The following is a 20293-nucleotide window of genomic DNA, read 5'->3' as shown; positions in this document are numbered from 1 at the left end:
TAGTTCATTTTTATTTTATCATAATAATCATCATAAATATTTTGAAAAGTAATATTTCTTTTAGCAGCTTTACCCAAGAGAGGACCATCTTTAACTCCGAAAAAACTAATTAGATCTATGTTTGATATGATTCTGAGCGGCGATGGTACTCCTTTTACAATTATATTTGTTTTTTTTGTATATGTCTGTCATCATCTTATAGAGCAGTAAAAATGCTTTGATTTTCAACTCTGAGAGTAGTTTCTGGTAGCAAATTGAATCTAGTTGATACTTAACAAGATCAAAAGTAAAAATTTTCCGGTGCTTTTTTTTTAATAATTGGGAAAAACAGAAATGTTTACTCTAAACCAGTTTTTGACGAAATCAATTTCTTTATTTTGTTATAAATTTTCAAAAACAAATAAACGTAGAAACTTATTGAATATTTCACCAAGTATTTAAATTTTCATTTTCTATACATGGATAATTTTTAAAATATTTTGACTCTTTTTGAATTATTTATAGACAATTTAAATTTTCATTTTTTAGTTTTTTTAGTTTATTACTATAATATTACATAATATATTTACTTGGTACCTGGTAGAAGTCTTTGAAAATTTAATATAAATATGTTGATCATATACACAATTTATATTAATATAGAAATAAAAAAAAAAGTTGAGTGTATATCCACACACGACGCACACATTTTTATTTTCACTAAAATTATATTGTAGTTAAATGTTTATACAATTTTTAATACATGGATACTTAAAATTTGAAAAGAGAGTTTGAAGGAAAATATAAATTTTCCTAAATCAATTTTTGTTATATTCTTGTATTTCAAAAACAAAAAACCATTGATACTTTAAATTTTCACAAAATGTTTGTATTATCATTTTCTATACCTACATGATAAAATTTTTATAATATTTTGACTATTTCTGAATTATTTATAAAAAAATTGAATTATTTTTTTGAATGTCGATAAAATAATGTCACTTGGTGAATTCGCTTAGAGATTTAATACAAGATTTTTCATAAATTTTTCTTGTATTTGTTTAAAAAATATTAAAAATATATACATATATTTTTTTTTTATGTATAATAAATTTAAAGTTGGACAAAATTACATATTTAAACGATGATTAAAGAAATTAATTATTTTTGTTATATTTCAAAAACATTTTTCGTAAGAACTTAAAGCGTTTACGTATATATTATGAATTTTAATATGCATTAAAATTTTCAATTGTGTAGTGTGTACCTAAATTAATTTTAAGATATAACCTATTTTTACTTCGAACCTATTTATACTGATTTATGATAAGGTGATATTGGCGTAAAAGTCAATAACAACAATATAATATTATATATCTATACACAGGGGCGGCTCGTCAGGGGAGACTTTGAGACTGAGTCTCCCCCTTAAAAAAACCCAGTTACTTGTAAATAATAATTAATTAAAATAATAATGCATAAAAATATTTTTATTCGAATTGAAAATATAATATTATATAATTTATATCGTTTTCTTTGTTTATTATTATAAATTGAAAGCAACCAAGTCTAAAACCTTTAAATAGTTATTTTAATAGAAATGCTATTTTAGTTTTATCGATGACGGTGACGGTCGCCGTTACAGTGAAACTGCCGCCCGACAGTCTCAATCATAACATGTAAAATGATACGGCCGGTTGATGGAGGGCCGGAGGGGGCAGGGAGAATAAGCTGCGTATTATAGACTCTATTGAGACTGGGTTCACGACAATAATTGCCGTACCGCGCGCCGTTCTTATAGTCGCTGTCATAATTTAATGCATTTTTATGATTTAATAACTATAACACGTTTACTACAGGTTTTATACTATCTTCTATTTGATATTTGTTATATTTCTAATTATTTTAAAAATGCAAAAAGACAATATAATAGACATATTATTAACTAGTGGTTTTAATACTTTAACTTACGAACAAAAAAATCAAATTAAACTTAAAAATATTAACTAAATATGTAATACTATAATATTATTAGATTTTCAATAACAGGGTTTTTCTTGTTCGTTGTTATACGTAGTTTATGTTAAATAATTTTAAGTCTCCCCAGAATATTAACTCACGAGCCGCTACTGTCTATACATCAAAAATCGGAAAAAATTTAATCAATTTACCGTAATATTAAAATACATTTTTGGAATATCAAACAAAATGTATTATCGTGAAATGAACTTATTAATAAGTAATAACATATAGGCTGACAAACCATCTCCGCGACTTCGATAAGTATAATTTTTCGAATTTTCAGTTTTCTTATAAGTACAATGCGATATACTCGTATTATTTTCGAATTCAAGTATACAATATCGATTACACTGTCCCACTTAACACCTGCTGTACAGAAAAGCGGTAATCACTGACCACCTTTTTCTTATTAAAATTTAAAATTGTATACAAGATTCCTTTTTAAGTTATTTTTACTGGATTTAAAAAATGCTAAGTTTAATATCGACATTAGTTTTTTATTGTTGTAATTCAATTAATATTAATCATACAAAAATTCTAATATTAACCTAAGCTAAATTATCATTTCGTAAACACAATGAATTTTTTTTAATTTTGTACACACATTTTAAGATAGGTTTAGGTAATAAAATATCAGGATTCAGGAGTCTATAATTAATAGAGTATAGACTCTATTAATTATAGTAGGTATACGCCATTCTGTTAGCTAAGCCTAACTTACATAATAATTTATTTATAAATATAAATAATACTACTTAAAAAATAATGATTTATTTTGGTATGATTATCAGCAATTAATATCAAAAATTACATTGATGACACAACACAACTATACAATAGACAAGACTAAAACTATACACAATTATATGAATTTTCTCTTGATATCAATATAGCATACGTAAATACAAATGTATATTAAATTTACCCCAACAATTTGTAACTGTAGAAAGGTTTTATATATGCTGAGATATGGATAAGATCGACAATAAAAGACTTAATAGGATACCTATAACCTATGTGTAATTAGTTGATTGAAAACCAAATTTTTTGAAAACGATAAGTTATTAATGCATTTGGTGTTAAAAAAATTAATTTGCAATTTTTATTTTCACATCAATAAATACTAACTATTAAGGATATTAGGTTTTATAATAATTTAGTTAAGTATAGTTTATCGTTGCTAAAATATAAACTATGATAATTTATTGAATTATTTATATTAAAGATTTAGAAAGTGTTTAATACCGCCCATTGGAAAATATATCCTAGACTGATAAATCATCTCCGTTCAGAATCGTTTTTTGTATACAATGATACCTATCATTGGATTCAAATTTAACATATCAAATCAGATAAATACAAATAAAATGATTTTTCCTCAAACTGCTAAACACTTGAAAATACCTAATTCAAAATACATCATAATGAGGATGGGGACTAAATTAATATAAATTTTTATTTTTTTTTACATAATAACATTTCAAAAATATTTTTAACTAATAGTATTTTAAATTACTGTATATTATACCAGTAATTTATTCACACAGTTCTACAGTACACACTATTACCTACCTAATATTTTAAAAAACTGATAACTAAACTAACTTAGACTAATTATGACTAACTGATAGAAAAAATAAATTATATTGATAGTAATTTTTTTATCGTATTATTCAAGCAGACATTACACAATACAATAAATACATAACTTAAATTTTAAATTATAACATAACTGTTGATTTAAATTTGAATATAATATAATATAAATATTATGAAATAATTTATTCAAATAAACTTATAAGTGATAGTACCTATTACATTTTTTTTCATTTAAAATTATAAGATCTGTTCGTGCAATAATCATAAGTTATTATAACTTATATGTACGATAAGGAAAAATAATTGTATACAGTGGTTCATAAATACCAGCTGATGATCTATATAAGCCATTTAAGGTAAGGCGTTTATTATTTCAAAAACTTTAAGGTAACATTTTCAAATTTTTTTTTTTGTAGATAATTTTAAATGGTTAAAAATAACATGTTTTTATTATTATTAACTACCTATTTGTTAATTTTATTAGGTGAAACCGTCCACTGCTATGTCTTTACTCTTTATTGTTGTGTGAACACCGGTGTTATTTGAATTCCATCTAATAAAATTAAATTTACCGCCAAAAGTGAATAGTTATGTATAGATTATGTTTATACATAATTCACAAGTTCTTATAATTTATTTTATTATTTACCACGGTAGTTTTTCTCGTAATCATAATCAATACAAAAACCTGTAGCCTATAAATAATTTAATTTTGTTCCTCACTTGAATATTACTTTATGGGAATATTATTCATATTTTAACGGGTCGCGGTTATAAAATCCGTTTCGTGTTCGGGAAAATAAAATACAGACAGAATAAGCAGTCACTGACAAACTATAACGCGTCCGTAGTATCAGGGTCACATTCGGCGTCGTCTACAACCGTACTGAGTGGCGTCGGTGGCGACGACGACGACTACCGTACAACGGCATTCACGATCGTTGCATACGTTCCTGTTACACATTATGCCGAAACAATATTTTTTCATACGGCACACACGAGCCTACTAAACCGACTTTGAATAAAATAAAATACAATTATAAACATTTAAAAATTAAAAAAAAAAAAAAGAGTTAGACTTACGGACAACGCTCTACTGTACGGTAGGTGTCCAGCCTCCAGTGGGTCACTGTAATGGATGTGTTAAATTTGAATTCAATGGAATATATTAATATATTATTATTGCATACTAAAAACGATTCTGAGACGGCCTATAAAAGCACTAAGTATAATTTATGTTATATTTTTTAATACCTACTTCCATTTAAGTTATTTATTTTGCTATTCGTAGTATAGTAGGTTGAATTATGCTTATTTATTTTGTAGCTTCGATATGGACTACTGATGTCTGATGAAGAAGTTTGTATTCAATCTTTAAAGCCATATCTATAAAAATAACTCATTTTATAAATAATTTTCAACTACAAAACAATACGCACATTTTCGTGATTTTGACAGATTTTGTCAAGTACCTATTAAACCTCAAATACTTATAAAAATTAATTGTACATGTATTTATTTTTAAATATTTTCATGTATGCATAAGAAGTAAGAACAACTTATTTGTCTACTTACTATCATCTACTTCTTCCTAGTTATAAAACTCTCTGTTCCTAGAGTGTTTTGAAAATTAAATAACTTAAAATTTTAATAGTTAAAATACATTTAATATTTAAAAGAAATTGTTAGATTTTTAATAATAGTCGATCGTCGATAATGTACGATTACAATATTATATCACGGCCAGAAATTCGTAATTGAATCTACACTAATTGCATGTGTTAATGTTATACCTAAACAGTTCAACAGACAACTGTGTGTTGATTTCGAGCTAGGAAAAACTTGGTGTTGATTTCTCATTAAGCAATAGTTAAAATAATATTAGTAATTACTATTCGTTGCTTTAGTAAAATTCATAGCAGTAGTCAACATCAGATGATTTTAAAATTAACTCAGTACTGTTATCTTTATGTTTATATCCTAACTAATAAAGCTTTGTCAAAACATCTGCCGACTGCTAATATATAATAGTCTTCAAGTCTTCTTACTTCTTAGAATTACTAAAATGTTCTTGTTGAAAAAATCCTTATAAATGTTTAAAAAACATAATTATAAAAATTTCTCTACTAGATAGTTGATGAGAATCGATGTTAGTAGGTACCTCAAATTCTTACTTAAAACCTAAACAAATTAACTATACGCTGATACTTAGATACTCAGTAAATAAGTATTTAACATACATACATACGTAATACATGCCATATAATTATTTTATCGAAGAACACTCATTATTTAAAAACTGTAAGCAACATTAAAATAAAAATTGTTTAGGTACGTAATTTCAAGTTATTTTTGAAAATAAATTTATATTTTTTATCATACTAAAATTGGTTTATTTTTTTTTCTCAATAGTAATCATTAATTAATAATTTAGAAACATAGACATCTACCTAAATACAAAGAAACTAACCAAGATTTTTTTTTAATTTACTAACCTATATACGTTTTTACTACGGATACATAAATCATATACAAATTTATAAACGAAACTTATCATTTATAAAATTGATATAAGTAATATGACGTAATATAAATACACTATGAATAACTACATTATTTACTAAATAGAATACCTACCTGCTGGCGGATCTAGAAATATTACTCATGGGGGAAGGAGAAGGACACAAAATTGTCTTTGTACTTACTACTTACAAAGTTACAACTAAACTACCTAAATAATTGTAATAAAATATATAAAAGTAATCCCATCGGCCATCAAAAACATAAGTATGAAATGAGAGCCAAGTTCAATATTATGATATATGCTTTGGTTGTTGACTTAAATGACAAAAAGTGAGATCTAATGGGTGTTAAGTTCAATGGTCAGTCCTGAAATTTGTTTATAACATAAAATATTTTATAACAACTTGGCTAATTTTCATATACAAATTATTATTAAGTACCTACCTACTAAAACAGTAATGAAAGAGCCCTATTTTGGAAGAATAAAATAAGAACTCACAGCTTTAGAACTTACGAAGGCTATAATACACTTAGTAGCCAAGTTAGACCTTAGGCTTAGGTTTCAACATATTATCCTAAGTTATAAGAAAAAATAATATTTTAAGTTGTTATAAAATATTTTATATTGTTATAAACAAATTTCAGGACTGACCATTGAACTTGACACTCATTTAGATCTCACTTCTTTTGTCGTTAAAGTCAACAACCAATGTATTTGTTATAATATTGAACTTGGCTCTCATTTACATACATATTTTTGATGGGATATTATTATTTTTTGTACAGAAATTATTAGTAGTTACTTATTCATAATATAATTAATACCAAATGGTTATTGTTAAACTGCAACAGTATTTTCCTACGTTTACAGGGTATAATTGTCTTTTTGTGTTTTTTTCTATATTATTTTTCTTAAAAAAGTATGTTGCTGCGCGCAGATCGCCTGTGTCGACACGTCATATTTGACTGGACGTATTTTTGACGCGGCGATAAGGGAAAGGTTTTCGTCTATTTTTAGCGAAACTATATAATATTATTCTTAGGAAATATTTATTGTCGACGACAATCGACACGGTACCAATCATATAGCTATAAATGCTATAATATGTCTAATATTATGTGCATTTTGAAAATTGTTTATCATTGATGACGATCGATGATAGAACGTAATAACGAAAATAGCTAAAACCCACTAGTCACTATACAATATTATAATAATATAATGTTGTTTTATTTTTTAATTGTATAATACTCAAGCTGTAATGATCTACAAAAATAATCGAAGCAATCAATATATTATTTTACATAATATCGTGTATACCTACCTATTTATTGTGATTAGGGGACGATGGCCGCTCTCGGTTCTGCCACTGCATTAATACCTAGTTAATACGTTACCTACTTTATGCGATAGATCATAATTCACAAGTATAGCATAATTTATTCGTAAAATATAATTCTAATTCTATCGTTTCTATCTAGTAACATTTCTTTTTTACTTTTCATACTATACGTCTATACATCATACTTTGCATCTTCAAATTTAATACCTACTTATCTACCTATGAATTATGATATTAATGCAAAACTCAAATCATACGTTCTATACATACCTGATATCTATACTTATATTATACATTGTACAATGTTTAGGTTCTGATGTACCGCAAATACGTTTAAACAATTTGATCCATGTAGGTACTTCCAATGTGATTTAAGATTTATGTATAAACACTACAAACAATAAGTATGTACGAATTGGCTTTTTTGGCTAACTAATTCATACTTAATATTATTATGTATTGAATAATAATTAATATATGTGTACGGTGTACCTATAATAAATCTATATTTTTACATAATTAGGTATTCATTAATATATTAATTTATTTAAATGAAAAGTATTATCTTTCTATCAATATGTACATTTTACATAATGGTATATGTATTATGTTAAACCAAATTACCTAATTAGTGAAATTATTAACTTCTGTAGTTATAAATTGATTTTATAATATTAATATTTATTAAAACAATCACATAATAATATGCAATAATTCACAGTATAAAAACGGCTTGAATAGTAAATTAGGGAGCTTTGGTAAAAGGTGGTATATCTACTTTGTGACAAAAAAGTTGCCTTAAATGTTTACATTATTTTTGTTTTTGTACAGCCACCTTTTTTCCCTCTTCAATGTTTTCTTTGTTATTATATTTAATTCTATTAAAATTATTTTATTTTGAAATTTATTAGTAATTTATAATATTATACATAGTATAAAATATGTTCTTTATACTTACACTGAAGTAGTTACTAGTGAGATCAAATATGTACACTATACATTATATAATTTACTTACATGTCTACATATTAAAGTAGGTATATACTATTTATTCTTATATTTTATTTTTTCAATTTATTCTATTAATTTAACTACGAGGTAACATTAAAAAATACCAAGTTACTTTAATTTTATTAGGTTAAGAATATATTATGATTTTGAAAAGTATCGGTGAGCTAGTATGCGTATATTATACCTTTAACGAATAATATTTACAATACATTATAGCTGCATATTTCTTACAAAAATAATATCATTGTTTTAATAACATTTTAAGCTTTTAAAAAAGTTTAAAAATCCAACACAAAAATAACAATCCATAACATTTGAAAACTTCTTAAATGATTTTAACACTTAATATAATATTATATAAGGTATATTATTCTATTCTGTGGTATAACACTACAGCATTCAATTTTTGGATATACTTTGAGTAAATAAAAAAAAAACTAGGGAAGTTACTCTGCTACATAATATGTGCACCTAATCACTATAATAATTGTATTTAATTTCAATGATAAATCATTGTATATAAATAACATTAATTTTATGACTGGAGATTGATAGTTTATATTTCTAAAGATTATTTATATTATTGTATTACGATTAGGATGGAATATTGTGTTGGGTTTGGGTTGAACTAATTTTTATCAACAACAAATCTCATACACTATGTAGTAATCATCATAATATTAGTGTACATAATATTTTTATACTTCTGTAGCTTATAAATACATATAAAAAAATGATATATTTGTAAAAAAATATTGTGAAAATAGTTTAATTTCATGTATACTTTGAGTTGTTGCGTGCCATTATCAGAGTTCAAGTCCAGAGTGTTATTTAAAGTTACAACTTTAGAACAAATAATGTGTGTATTATATAAATGAAATATTCAAATATATGTAACTGATACAAAAGTGGGTGAGTGTAGTGAAGGTGCTTAGGTCTCCGCAGCTATGGTAAATTTTTTGCTGTTGCTGCTCTTTGGGCTCCCTTAAATATGGTGTGAAGTTTTGTTACATTAACCCGCATGAACCAGGTATCCTTGTACTTGTATTGCAAATGAGTATCCGCATTTGATAAACAATACTACATTATAAATGCATTCTAATTGCAATGAAATGATATGTGCATCTACTGTACTAACAAGTGTCATGGTCACTACTAGCATATGCAACTTCTGTGGCATATTATTTATACTTATTATTTATTTATAATGTATTTAACCTAATCTTAATATCTCGTAGCCCACAATAGAGTAACTGGTAATGTAATTGTAATAATATAAAAAAAACTTAAGTTACTAAACCTATATTTTTTATATTTTATTAAATACGATTTTAATTTCTCTCGTCATACAATTCAAATTATTAAGTATAATTATTAATTAATATATTATAAATAGAAAAAACATGACTATTACAAAAATACATTTTTCGGGATAAATAATTTAAGTTATAATAAATATTATAACAGATATAAGTATGCACGTTTATAAATATATAATATATATATTATATATTATGAGAAAATATTTTAAATGTAAGTATCAGTAACGTGCACTAAATACAATTTTAAGCCAATGAGTTTTTATCACAGTATCATTCAAACCTTAAAATTAAATTTTTTGAATATGATTTTTTAATTAATTATAAGTAAATACCAAAAATCTGTGATAAATAACTCGGTATGCTCATCAAATTTGTAATCAGATGATAAATGTGCGTTACAGGGCCTAAAAGTGTGTGCAGTTGCTAATATTATATGTGCAATAGAAACTTTAAAAATGTGCATTACTAAAATTTGTATTTTAACTGAAGTTATTTTGATTTGATTTTTTAAATTTTTAGTTATATAGGTATCAAGGACTTTAATGAAAGATTGTCTTAGATTTAATTTAATTTAACTAATTATTAATAAATACCAAATAGAATTATGGTATGAAGTTATATGTGGCATGTGTACTACTAAGTCTATGTTTATTATTTAAAAATATTTTGGAGTATGGAATTAGGTGTGCAGTAGCAAATTTTAGGCTCTGGTGCATTATATGCATTAAAATCTGTGGTATTTCTTCGGTAGTCCATAAATCAAACATATCAGATCCAAATTTGTAATCTAAAGAGCAAACAAAATTAGTATCACTTTTCTAATGATTCATTTTTTTTAAATTTAATATAAAAATCATCATTAAATTGTATATACAGTCATTGCTAGATAAATTGAGACAGCGGCGGCATAATAACGAAAAACCAGGGGTTCTCCGTATTTCAATGTTACTACCAAAAATATATTAATATATATATATATTTATTTTTATACATAGATAAATTATTATAATTTATACATACCTAGATTTTACACATCGGGACTAGTTTTGGATACACCTACTGAAAAGCGGCGCCGCCGTCTCAATTTATCTGGCAACGGCTGTACATACATTTTATTTTAAAATCTGATCAGAAATAAGTACAAATCTGATGTAAAATTTATTTATTTACCTTTTCCACAGCGGTTTTTCATCAAATGAAATTGAATGGACCATGTTTGTTTAATATTTGATTTTAATTGGTTTGTAAGAAACTGTAGTACCCTCGTGGCCTCGTCCCCTCAAGTCTCAACCATTATTAAACACTTTTTCAGCTTTTTTAGAAAAGTACATGGGTCTATAAGTTCTTGCCATTTTTTATACACAAATCTGCAATCAAAAAATATGTTTACATCAATAAAGATTAATGTGTTTACAGCCATTTCATTAGGTAGGAAATCACAAGATACCTACTAAATACTAATTATGAAATATAATATGTTTTAGTTGAAGAATTGAATAAATTACTGGAATACTTTGAAAATGAAGATTTATCTTATGTACGACACTGAAGTCAGTTAAGAGTTACCTACTTCATAACTATAGCTAACAATATTCTACATTGAAGTCAGAACAGAATATGTATCATTCTCACGTTTAAAAGTAAACTTTATTTTTCCTTTGAATTAGCTCAACAACTATAAACAACGATCAATATGAAAAAACAGACATACAATTAGTGTTACTAGTTAAAGATGTTTGAAATCATTGGTTTTAGGTTTTAAATACCCAAAATAAACATTGTAGGTAAATATACAAAAATGCATTGTAACCTATACTGTTAAGCAGGGATTGCTAAACTTTTCAAGCCACTGATAATCGACATCTAGGTTGACAAGCAAAATAAAAAAGGTCTACAAAAAAAAATTATTTATTGTTTTCATAATAATAATAATTTAAATATTGATATAATAATAGTACAAGAATAAGTGAAAAAAATGTTTAATTTATTAACATGCCAAGTGGCAATGGTATCATTAACCACTACTCGTGCCTTGCAATAAAATTTTAATTGTCTGATTTATTCAAAATTTGCAAAGAAATATCATGGGATATGATCAAACAAAAAAAAAAATCAAGTGACTTTTTAAAAAATTATTTTCAAATATATGAATGTATAATATAGTAATATATTAAATGTATAGTTAATTTAAAGAATAATGTACGTATGTTGTACTAATAAGTAATAGTTATTAATTTATTACATAAACATGAATGTCATAATTATTGAAAAAATAATTATATAATGTGTATAAATGTTTTAAAGGTTTGTTACTTGATTTAACCATTTTTTTGATTATACATCAACGCTCTAGTCCAACATCTGGACAAATAAGGTTCCACTGTGTATAATTACAAATTATACAAATACAATTACTTATCTACCTATATCAAACATACTAGGAACTGAAAAAGTAATATGATAAGTATTACTTAAGTAATATACATTTGTATTAATATAAGAGTATACATATATTATTCAGAGATATTCAAATGTGAAATTTTACTCAAAATATAATGTGGTTATATGTATTTTAAACTATGTATTGTATAATGGCTAATTTATTCACTGAATGAAATAAAACAATTAAGAAAAACATAACTTACCATAAGCAGTATCTAAATAACAAAATTAGCAGCTACCTATTTTGGAATAATACATTTTTATAATAATATTAGTACCAAATAATACAATTTTTGTATGCGATATTTTTATACTTTAATGCCTTATTCAAATTCAAAAATTTAACTCAATACTAAGTAGTTAAAAATTACCTTATTTTCATTATTAGATTTTGTGTTTCCAGAGTTTTGTTCAGGTTCAAGATCCTCATCAACATTGATATACCACACATTTTGATAGTGCTTAGGAATATCTAGGACAAATATGTCAATGTAAATAATACAGAAATAAAAAATCTATCAACAAAAATAGAAATACCTACCTATTATTTGTTTAATATTTTACTACCTAATTAAAAAAAAAAGAAAAAACAATGACAAATCAAAATACTCAGAACAAATAAAGCTGCATTTGGACAGATATTTTATCAACATTATAGGAAATAACTATCATAATTCATAGGTTAGAATGCATCTAATCTAGTACTGGTAACTGGTGCTGGAGTTCTGATCATAACAAGATGACTGGCTATACTTCGTTCCACGAGAGAGTGCGACCGCCACGTACATGCAGAAGACGGTATGCGGCACTATTTACCCCACTATATGCTGCTGTTGGTAGGCGGTTGAATGAAAGATGCGCTAAAATGAACACGTTTTAGTCGTACTCTATCGTGGAACAGAATATAACTTAAATAGGAAAGTCACAGGTGATTGTGAAGAGTTATAAACAAAATATAAATAGAGCATTTCTGTATTAAATCTAATTGTTGTTTGTTATTAATAATTAAGTCTTAGTGTTACTTAAATGTGTGTACTTTATTATGCCATACTTCAATTTTGAGTGCTGAAAACGTTCCACTGAAAAACTGTTACAACATTGTGCAGAACTAAACATTGTGTCACAATATTTCTCTTGAATACTTTTATTAAGTGGATTCTAAAAAAATAATAAGAATTAATAATTATTAATAAAAATTAATTGTCTTACACAGATAATAATTACTTATGAAATGTTATGTTTACCTACAGCATGAATTAAGATGGTTTACAGACACTTTTTAAATTTTTAGTGCGACCGCATAACACACAGCTCGGCATACTGAACTAATAAAAATTAAATTAAATATAATGTTCGTAAAATTAGGTACTCGACAACTTTTCGACATTAACATTTATAAACCTTGATGAGCTCGATGTGCTTCTATAGTTGTATCACAATAACATGATAACTCAAAGTACCTATATAGATAATGATGATAACTATGGCTCACTGAGATAGATAAGATATACTGGAGCGCGGCTCGGCCGTAAAAACGAGCCGTCGCGTTTGACGTTACTCCCACCATCGAAGGGCAAAATATTTCATTTTTACACAGGGAAATACGAAGGAATTGTAAATAAATAATAATGATTTATTTTCATTCATAATCGCTGTGATATTTGCTTAAATGTCAGTATATAGTATACGTATAAGTAAATCATCAATCTCATACTATCTACTAAAAAGTAAAAAGGCAATAAACCATCAGCTGCCACAATGTAACAAAATTAAAAATATAATGGTCAACGAGATTTTATTTTTTGATAAAATAATAAGATACTAAACACTTTGTCGATTAAAATAAATGTATTAAACAGTCTTAATGATAAATATTAATATAATATAATATATAGACATATAGTTAGTAACCTTAGTAGTTAGTACCTATCTAATTAATAATTTATACAAATAAACTACAATTAATTTATGGTACTCAACAATAATGTTATAACATTTTATTAACTAACATTAATCCTAACCTTACACTTCTTGCAGTATAAAACAATTTTATAAATTGTCTAATAATATGCAGAATTGTTTAGGACAGGCCGGCAGTATTTATTTAGATTTTATTATTAAGATTCTTTTAATATAAAATAAAATTAAAAAATATTGGAAAATATTAGATATACAATAACCTATTTTTTTTCCTTTAGATTAGTTCCTGATTTTTTAAGTATTTTTTTTCTTTTAATCGCCGTTTTTCAGCGCCACTATTAATTTTCGAGCTCATTGCTCGTAATTTTTTTAATTGATTTTGTATACTTATATTATAGTATATTATCTAGTTAACTAGACAGAAATTTTCTTAAATATTATGTAAGACTAGGTATGTAAAATTAAAATGTTTATTTATTAACCAAGAGCAACGATTTATAAACAAAAATGTCCATTGTAAAGGGGACCCTAGGTGCTCGACGCATGCCACCAACGTATGACGCCGATATTCCGTTATCCTTATGTTAATCTTTGTGTTTTACACTTTTACTTATTAAAAGTGCTAGTGTATTTATTAAAGCCATTGTTGTTTATTAACCCCTAATTCATAGCTTTCAATTCAAAAGTGGGATACGTCACTTTTCCGATCAGTGACGAACGAATTCAAATTCGAGGTTTAAGTCCGAAGCAACGTTTAGTTTTACTCAGTGGCGTCATTTCAGGTTTTGAAAGGGGGGGGGGCAAAAGTTTTGAGTTAATTAAAAAAAAAACTTATTATATAAAAAGTAATGCAGAAATGAATAAATTATAAAATTGAAAGGAACGTCAAGCGTGAATGGCTAGTCGAACAGTGAACCAATAAACAATAAACAAGGAAGGTTCTTATTACTCTGTTAAATACCCACTTTGATAACATAAAATAATTATTTTCAATCCTATTTTTAAACTTATAAGTTTTAATGTTTTATACACTATTTTAACTAATTACAGATGTGAGGTAAATATTATACAAATAATAGGTATACATTTTTCTAATAGGTATAGATCATTCTCTACTTTGGAAGTCAGGAAATTTTTAAAGTTTATTTACAGAAAAAATTGTACAAAAAAAATACTATTTTAAATAGTATAAATAGTATTTTATTTTCATAAAATTAGTTAACGTAATCTACTTCGATCTAACTTACCAAATTTTTATCTTAAATAAAATATATTATGAAGTATATATTAAACATAATGTTATAATTATCTGTAAGGGCGATAAAGTGGAAATCACCAATAGTGACGGGCGGAAAGTGAAAAACGCTAATTGTCTAAATAGCGACAAAAAAATAGTATGTGTGGCAAGGGCGGGAAGTGAGCTATTTCAGTCGCAGACGATGAGTGCGGCACGAGCCGTAATATACTATTAAGACCGCTCACTGCCTGCCTATAAAGCCTTTAATGTCCAATAGAGTAATAGACTATAAAAAGTTATTTTTCGACATTTCAACTGGCATCAAAAATTAAATTTTTGGTGCAGGGTTGACAAAAACAATAATATTATCAATACGGCTCTAATACGGAAGGTTGTATATTATTGTATAATATTATTTCGAGTCCGTCGAAACTCAAAAGGGACACAATTGATAAATTATTATACATAGTTTATTTAAATCGTATTTGATTATAATATAATATATTGGTTATAATACAATAATTAATAACTATTATGAATTTAATTAGGTTAAAAATCCAGACAAAATAAATAAAAATGCGGTGGTGTACCTACCTAATAACTCAATACCAAAATTGTACTAGGTTATAATATTTTAAATTTATACAAATAACTGTCGAAGTGCCTTCATACGAAGGCTTTTCAAATTCGTCATTCAATACGTTATAATAGCACCACGTCATTCACTTATTAGTTATTATTCTATTTGTAACAGATTGTAGATACCTACCTAATATTATGAAAAATATAAAAATGTAGGATGACATTGGTAGAGTCAAACTGTATAAACAGCATGTGTATAAGGTATAACAATTGATTATAAGTATTAAGTATTCATGAACACTATGTTTTATTTAAACAATGAAACAAATATCAATATTCAATACAAGTATCAATAGTTTGCCAGAAAGCACGGCATAAGCACACTTGCAATTTATAAAGAAGCTACTAAAAAGCTCCACACATAATTAAAATATAGACAAGCCGACAACTGATTACGATTATTATTACTACTGAGAAGTGAGAACATTAAAATGTTATGTCATATTTTTTTCACCAAAATTGTAACTCCTATAATATTTAATGTTACTTGTTAGAAAAATAGGTAGATAAACAAATGATCATAAATCATAATCCAATTAAATAGGTATTGTAATTTGGTCTTGTCCGTTGTCTAAATTACGAAAAGACAAAAATTAGAACTTACACGTGTTATAAAATAAAAATATCGATAAAATATTAAAATAGATCAGAAGCATAATTTTAGATGTTTATAAAAGTATAACGATTCGTCACAATATTATCATTTATCATTATAATTTATAATATTCACTGAAATCGATGTATATAATATAATATAGTATAATATGTGTACGTTCAGTCTAATAATAAATATTATAATATTGCATTAGATACTATAGAAGCGAGTCCATCGACAGTTCGAATAACATTTATATCTATAAAAACGAAAATAACTGGCGGTCTTCCGACGACGGTTTATCGTGTATATTGAATAATATTGTTATACACTATACAGTGTTGTTTAACTTAAACCGTACTATATATTATAATACAGTAATTAATGAGATATATACAATATTTATAAATAAATATTATACGACACACTCGTATATCCCATGATATAAATAATCCTCAGTATGATACGTGCCCACGTGAAACGGGCCTAAAACCATCGTATTATTATGAATGGCGGCATTTTCTCGGAAACGCTAGGTAACTCCAACTGACTGACGTGCGTGGGTAGATCATATTCTTATGTCATCCGGACGCCATAAGGCTGGAGTTACAGAGGTATACAGCGTATTCCGCGACGTTGTCCGTCGAATTGAAAATGCATTGGCTTATTTCGGGATAGCTACACCTACAGTTACACGACGGACGTAATACGCCGCGTTTTTTATTACTTCGCCCGCCAAAACGCAAGTCGGATTGCGTTTTCCGCAGCGGGTGAAAACGCGGCCAATACGACGTAGTGTACAGCTCCAAGGCCGCCCGCAGGGGGGGGCCAGGGGGGGCCACGGCCCCCCCGCTCTTTAGGATAATTTGTTTAAATATAAAAAAAATAAAAAACAGAATTTATGATAAGTGTATTGTTTTTTCGCTGGCCCCCCCCGAGAAAAATTTCTGCGGGCGGCCTTGTACAGCTCCGACTTAAAACCAAAGGATCATCGCACGTGCGTATGAAATGTGAATCCTAAAACGCGTTATCAGCGGGCACCTTCTGTCAACTATAATTTACTTCACTTCATCAGCTTACATCATCACTATAATAGTCGATGGTTGCTCGCGTGTGGCCCGCAACAAACATATCGTGTGAATTAGCGTGTACTGTTACTCGTGTCTGCGAGAGTGGTTATAAAAAATAACGTTATTTCTGGATATGTTTGTGTTTTTTATCGTTCTGATATGATTAGCAAAGCAGTTTTTTTCAATAATATAACTTATTACATTATAGAATTATTATAAATGTAACTGTTTGTAGTCCTATAACGGCTGCAACAAATAAAACCTTTTATATTATTCGACAACAACACAGTTTGGGTGATAAAAAAAAAAATGAAATACACAATGAATCATGAGTGTGTAACGTATATGTGGTAGTTATGTATTTACATAATGTTGTTATACTCAGAGCAGACAGAACCAAGTCCAATGAAGGCGGTTAAGTATATAGTGGTATATTGGGGGGTATACGGGGGCGTATACTCACTTCTCAAGTTTTTTTTTTAGCATATATACTCTCTAAATAAACAGCGATACACGGGTATACGGCCGTATGCCCCATATACCTATTAGAATTTTCGGCGATAAAAACAAAATGTTCTGTATATTTGTAATTTTCATTTCTCAGATAGTATATTATTTTATATTATTATTTTTTAAATATTATAATATTATTAGCTGATTATCAAAACACATTTTGAGAACCAATAATTACCAGTATTAGATTGTAGATACCGATATAAATTGGTATATTAATATGTTTATTTTTGACTCGTTATGTTTGTATAATATGAGTGTGTGGCTATCTGGGTATGACATAATATAAATATATATTATATATAATATTCTCCGTACTTTAATTCTGAATCGTTCATGTATTTTATAACAATGTTCATTAAAATTGTTTAGAAAAACTATCGTCTACAATCATTATAAACAGCAATCACTAATCAGTTACGAGTAAGTTTACTTGCATTTAGTAACTTACTGTTTTAATTAACTACCGACTAATTGTTTTTAGTTCTTCGTTGGTTAATGTGATAAACCTGTATGAAAGCTACAACTGAGTGTGAGCACTATTCACGAATCTTGTGAAATTTATATTTTAAATTAAAATGAACAAATTTGTCATAAGAAAATCAAACATTCAATTAGTTTGCCTACTTTGTAGTCTCTATGATTAATTTTATGATATGTGAGTAACAAAATACAATTCTCAATATTTGGGATAAAATAGCTACTCAACATTTTTAGTGCATAATATGACTATTTTGGTTTGAAAGGCCATAATATATTTAATTTTAAAAGTATATTTAAAATAAAAAGGCATTTTGTGGTTTAATGTGTTTATGCTTTTTATTCAGTTAGTTGTTGAAAAATACTTGTATATTTGTAATCTGATAATTACTAATTAGATAATTTGGTTGTTATTTTATTCTAGCGAAGCGAGAAAAATTTTTTTTTTATTTAATTTTAGTTATATCATTGACACTTGAAATCTAGAAGCAAGTATACCCATAAACATTTTTAGCAATACACCACTGTAATAAAAAAATATAATGAATAATGAATAATATTAAAATGTTTATAAAAACATAATATTATACTATCAATAATCAATGCATGCTTTGCGTGAGTCTGTTACTAAAAAGTAATAATAATATAGCGTTGAATGGTTTATTATAGGAGTGGTCATTATGATATTATTAAGTTATTATTACTGAGCCTGCTTATTATTTAACGCACATATTACGTCATAATAATTAAATAATATAATATGTAGATTTCCAAGGATTTTAGATAAAATATTTTCTTTTAGATTAAAATAATTTTTTACTTATACTAATTATGTTTGTATTCTTAAGCATGAGGCGCATTCGTCTCTGTAAAAAGTTTATGATGGGTTTTTTCTTTTTAGGAACAACGGCTGATGTACGAACTATACAATGTATATGTATTGAATAATGATTAATGATTATTTATAATAATATTTGTATACATATTCTATATTATTTATAAACCATAGTAATACGAACATTTTGAATATTTTAGTTTAAATATTCGTTGATAATTATTCATTTAAGTATGTAACATTTTAACTATCATAAAATGGTTCAGAAATTCAACAATATTATTTATTATTTTATAACAGACATAACAATACTATATTATATTATATACTATAATATATATAACTGGTGAATCTAGGCGTGTAGTCGTATGGTTTTTCCAGTGAATACTGAATGACGCGACGTCCGATAATGTGTTTGTGTTTGGATAAATTAAATTATACTATACGAGTCACGAGTGTGTCGTATAATATTTATTTATAAATTTTATATTTTATTATCATATTATACATAATATAATATGATAGGTATAACACTGTATAACAAAATTCGATGTACATGAAAAAATTGTCGTCGGAAGACTTCAGTTATTTTCGATTTTTTAGATAAAAATGTTATGCGCGCCGTCGATGGACGCACTTCTATAATAATGCAATATTTTATTTATTATTAGATTAAACGTACAATGTTCATATAGCTATATACATCGATTTCAATGAATGTTATAAATTATAATGCTAATATTGTGACGAATCGTTATAC

At 26.4% G+C, this 20293-nt stretch overlaps 2 long non-coding RNA genes across 5 annotated transcripts; both read right to left on the bottom strand.

Annotated features, from left to right (window-relative positions):
- Nucleotides 1–3911: 3911 nt before the first annotated feature.
- LOC126551645 (uncharacterized) lies at nucleotides 3912–5609 on the bottom strand. 2 transcript variants are annotated; one of them, XR_007605549.1, is made up of 4 exons: nucleotides 5176–5609; nucleotides 4855–4986; nucleotides 4684–4729; nucleotides 3912–4615 (listed from the first exon to the last, which is right to left on the bottom strand). It is a non-coding gene; the product is annotated as an uncharacterized LOC126551645 (long non-coding RNA). The 2 variants fall into 2 exon arrangements; XR_007605548.1 differs by having other exon boundaries at nucleotides 4859–4986; nucleotides 5176–5605.
- A 2517-nt stretch (nucleotides 5610–8126) lies between these two features.
- Nucleotides 8127–13428, bottom strand: LOC114126454 (uncharacterized). Of its 3 annotated transcripts, none has more exons than XR_003592590.2 (5): nucleotides 13293–13428; nucleotides 12613–12713; nucleotides 10970–11166; nucleotides 10820–10923; nucleotides 8127–10586 (listed from the first exon to the last, which is right to left on the bottom strand). It is a non-coding gene; the product is annotated as an uncharacterized LOC114126454 (long non-coding RNA). The 3 variants fall into 3 exon arrangements; XR_003592588.2 differs by having other exon boundaries at nucleotides 10820–10898; XR_003592589.2 differs by lacking the exon at nucleotides 10820–10923 and having other exon boundaries at nucleotides 13293–13427.
- Nucleotides 13429–20293: the final 6865 nt, after the last annotated feature.

The sequence above is a fragment of the Aphis gossypii genome, chromosome X (assembly GCF_020184175.1).
Source record: "Aphis gossypii isolate Hap1 chromosome X, ASM2018417v2, whole genome shotgun sequence".
Classification (NCBI taxonomy): domain Eukaryota; kingdom Metazoa; phylum Arthropoda; class Insecta; order Hemiptera; family Aphididae; genus Aphis; species Aphis gossypii.
This window is presented reverse-complemented; position numbering and strand designations above follow the sequence as displayed.